General features: G+C 37.6%; 1 long non-coding RNA gene across 1 annotated transcript; it reads right to left on the reverse strand.

Moving 5' to 3' along the window:
- Positions 1-3,716, reverse strand: LOC140006422 (uncharacterized). Its single transcript, XR_011814032.1, has 3 exons — positions 2,981-3,716; positions 1,161-1,216; positions 1-402 (listed from the first exon to the last, which is right to left on the reverse strand). It is a non-coding gene; the product is annotated as an uncharacterized lncRNA (long non-coding RNA).
- Positions 3,717-3,938: the final 222 nt, after the last annotated feature.

Consider the following 3,938-nt stretch of genomic DNA (forward strand, 5'->3'; position numbering starts at 1 on the left):
TCAAGCACGCATTTCAAACCTGAATTCCTCCGAAGAAAAGTCTAATCTATTACATCAGCAATTCTTCCAAGTAAAACTTTATAACTCCACAGTATCTTCAGGGATAACAGTGACATAAGTCAGCCCTTCGACGGCTCTTAAAACTATCGTTCACGCGCCTTACAAGAACAAAGTCGTACAATCCTAACGTACAAAAACCCAAACAGCGGAAACATAAAAATACCCCAGCCATAGGTCACCACGAGAGCCACACATTTTCCAGCTTCAAGTGGTAACACAAAGGCGAAAGTACGCAAGCAGGATTACACGTTACAAACTGAAATTTACAATTCTTAAAACCACATTGTCCAAACACACGCGTAACCAAATAAAAACAGCATCCAACTTCTCAAGCCTCAAAACCTGTAAGGAAAACAAATAAACGTGGGGTGAGCCGAAGCTCAGTGGTGCCCCAAAACATGCATCCAAATAAACATTTAACAGATAGAAATTTGCAGCATTAAACAAGTAGGAAAGCGAGTAACAACACAGGGTAGGATACAGGGCTCTCAGGAGCCAATTTCCACGCTGGATTAGATACCATCGTAGTTGACCCTCCGTCAACTTTCACTACTTATAGTCCATGTAGATCCACTTATTTTAATCCTAACCCGTCACCATTCATACCTCTGCTTTGGGCCCAAACTTCATCTACCGACGCAGTATACTCGAGATATACCCGTAATAAATTTGTCGAGGGATTCACCCAACGACGTAATTGTAGTCTGATTCACGCGTCGAGGGATTCACCCAACAACGTAACTACATTTAGATTGCAGTCAGATTCACGCGTCGAGGGATTCACCCATCAACGTAACTGCGTTTATGTTTAAGAATTTAGTTATAGTAGTCAGATTCACGCATCGAGGGATTTACCCAACGATGTAACTACTTTTAGATTCATAGTAGTCAGATTCACGCATCGAGGGATTCACCCAACGATGTAACTACTTTTAGATTCATAGAAAATATTTCACACATCACCACTCGAACGGCTAGTGCGATAAAGTACACGCTGCTCACTTCGATGGATCAAATCATTTATTGCATGTTGACAACTATCACATAGTGGATTGATAAAGCGCTTAACCACATAACATAGAACAAGCAGGGACACTCACCAAGAGTGAAGTTCAGATATTGGATTGAGGATCGAGTTCCGCGTCCTCGTAAAATCCTAGAATATCAGAATTTAAGCCATAAGTTTTCTATTGGAACTGTTGGCTTGCACATGTAGAGTTTTCTAGCATGTTGCTAGCTTACTTTTCTCAAAATATTTACTTGGAATCAAGCTTGTGAGATCAGTACCATATCTCTCATCGTTCTCCTGAAATACTTTTCCTTAAAGAAAAATACTACTATTATTTTCTTAAAATAAGTCGGCAAGCTATTTAATATCGAGGCTAAGAGTATACCTTGAGACAAAGTTCCTTTGAGTGGCGGTGCTTGCAAAATTTATTGCTAAGGCTTCAGGATAAGGTTTCTTATACAATTGTTGCTAAAGCTGCTTGTTAAAAGGAAATAAGGTCTTTCTTGCCGAGCGAGTTTTCTATGCATATAGCGAAGGTGATCAAGACTCACCTTTTAAACTTTTCCATTTCAAAAATCAGATTCATTCCATAATTAAAAGCATCCAGAAAATTCAGAACTTTTATCCATCAGCCACGGATGAACATGCATGAAGAAATGTTCTGTAATCATTTTATTTTTCTGGCTAAACCATGCTTTAAAACTCTCAGCTTCCTCATGCAATCTCTTAGCAAAACAATGCACATTTCCAGATCAGGAGTTGAAATTAAACCATGATTACAAACCCCAAAATTTCCAGGTTTAAATCTCACGGTTCTTTCTCAAAATTTCTGGCAATAACAATGGTTCTAAAACAGGATTTTCTTTGGTTAAAATAGAATTTTTGGTACTCTATTAGGACATGTACACACGTAGCTAGCTAGTAAAGGTTTCCAAATCCAATCCAGATTCAAACTACAATTGTACTCATCTAACCCAAATCCAGAAATTATATCAACTAGTGAAATCCGGAAACACTTCAATATTTTCAGCTCAATCATTTGGTTAGCTAAATTTTCCAGCAACCATTTATCTTGTATAAAATTCTTCCTTGGCTTATTCAGGGATTTAAATACTCAAATTCGGCATACGGATACTTAATTAACTGAGTAACATTTCTAGTTAAAAATTTAGGTTCGAATCATAACCCAAATCGTCGAATTTCCAAGAAAATCTCCAGCTAGCCTCGGTTTGAGCTGCACAAAAATCCGGTTGCATCTTATTTTTATTTTCAGTTCTAGCTCAACTAATTAACTACATGCAAAGCTAAAATTTCTTGTCATTAGCTAGCTAAATATGATTATAGGCTCAAAACAACAAAATTAAACCAAATCAAGATGCATTACTTCCAAACAAACTCACGGCAACATTACTACATCAAAACAGAATTTCTTATGTTCCTTGGTTCATCATCCGATATCTCTTCAGTTAAAGCCTTTTATTGCCCTTAAAGTCTCACATGCACAATTGCTGAGTTAATTAGCTAACATCCAGACCAGAAAATCAGCTCGGCAACAGCAAAACACCTTCATAAATCCAGAACTAGGTGAGACTACACTCGGATGAGTTTGCATGTGAAAAGTTCTATTTCATTTTTATTTCCAAAGTAATCCAGGCTAATTAAATTCATGCATGACCCTAATCATAATAATCATCCGAGATTCGATTAGTTAATCACCATTTCAGGCTCAAATCACTTCAGAAAAATACATTAAAGCTGCACTATCAGCTCAGCTCCTTGGCAGAACCATCTAGCCGAAATAGAATTTTCCACAGCTTTGATTTCAACATCTGATGGCACAGATTAACACATGCAAGACCACGGCTAGCTTAATCTACCTCTGATAAACTATTTTCATTCCAGAAAATTTACCTCACAGCAATTAAATTCACGCACGAAATCTGAAAGAAAAGTTTCTGCTCCCTCTCGGCTTACACACGCACGGCAGTGGTCCTGGTTGGGTTTGCAGCTGGAAATGGTGTTGGTGAAGATGGTTGCAGCTGATGGTGTTGGTCTGAAGTGAACAAGGATGGTGAGGTCCAGTAACTCCTCCAACTTCCACCAGCTCTCCCTACTCCCTCCTCTAGCTTACGGACAGGCAGAGATGAAATGGAAGTGCAGCCCGCGGCTTCTTCCTTTGGTCCTGCTTTGTCGATGGTAACTAGGCAGAGAAGGAATGTGTTTGTGGTCTGGGATATGGAATGAAGATGAATGAAGGGTGCCGCGGTTTTGAAGATGTTGAGCTGCAGAAATTGTTGAGTGTTGAGTTGGTTTAAGCTTTTGATTGGTGGAAATGGGCGGTGGTGGAAGAGCTTGTAAGGAGTGTTTGGTTCGGCTTTGTAAGGTTATGGTGAAGTGAGGATTTGGTGAATTTCTAAAGGCATTTTGGCCTATTCACTTCTCCTCCTATTATCCCCTTAAATCCTTAGTTCTAACTTAGCTCCAAAAATTATCCCCAAGTGTGATTTGATCGCCTAATTAAATCGCTAATCTTGCAAGACTTTGGTTATCGAGATTTTCCTCAAGTATGATTTAATGGCCTAATTATACTTTGGTATACCTAAACCATTTTATCGAATTTTTATAGATTACAACTTAGTATTAAGGTTCCCAACATTCATACTTCATTAGTTTCTTATTAAAATCAAGTTTGACCTTGTAATAAAAATCTAACATTTTATTTTAAGGCGAAAATTAATCTAACTCAAGAAATATTAATTTAATATAGCAAAACCGAATAATTCAATATTAGGCACAATTATATTATTTATTTCATAAAAATTATCTTTACGCTTTATTTCAAAACAATTAATTACTATACTAGAATTCA

This window comes from Coffea arabica, chromosome 1c (assembly GCF_036785885.1).
Source record: "Coffea arabica cultivar ET-39 chromosome 1c, Coffea Arabica ET-39 HiFi, whole genome shotgun sequence".
Lineage (NCBI taxonomy): Eukaryota > Viridiplantae > Streptophyta > Magnoliopsida > Gentianales > Rubiaceae > Coffea > Coffea arabica.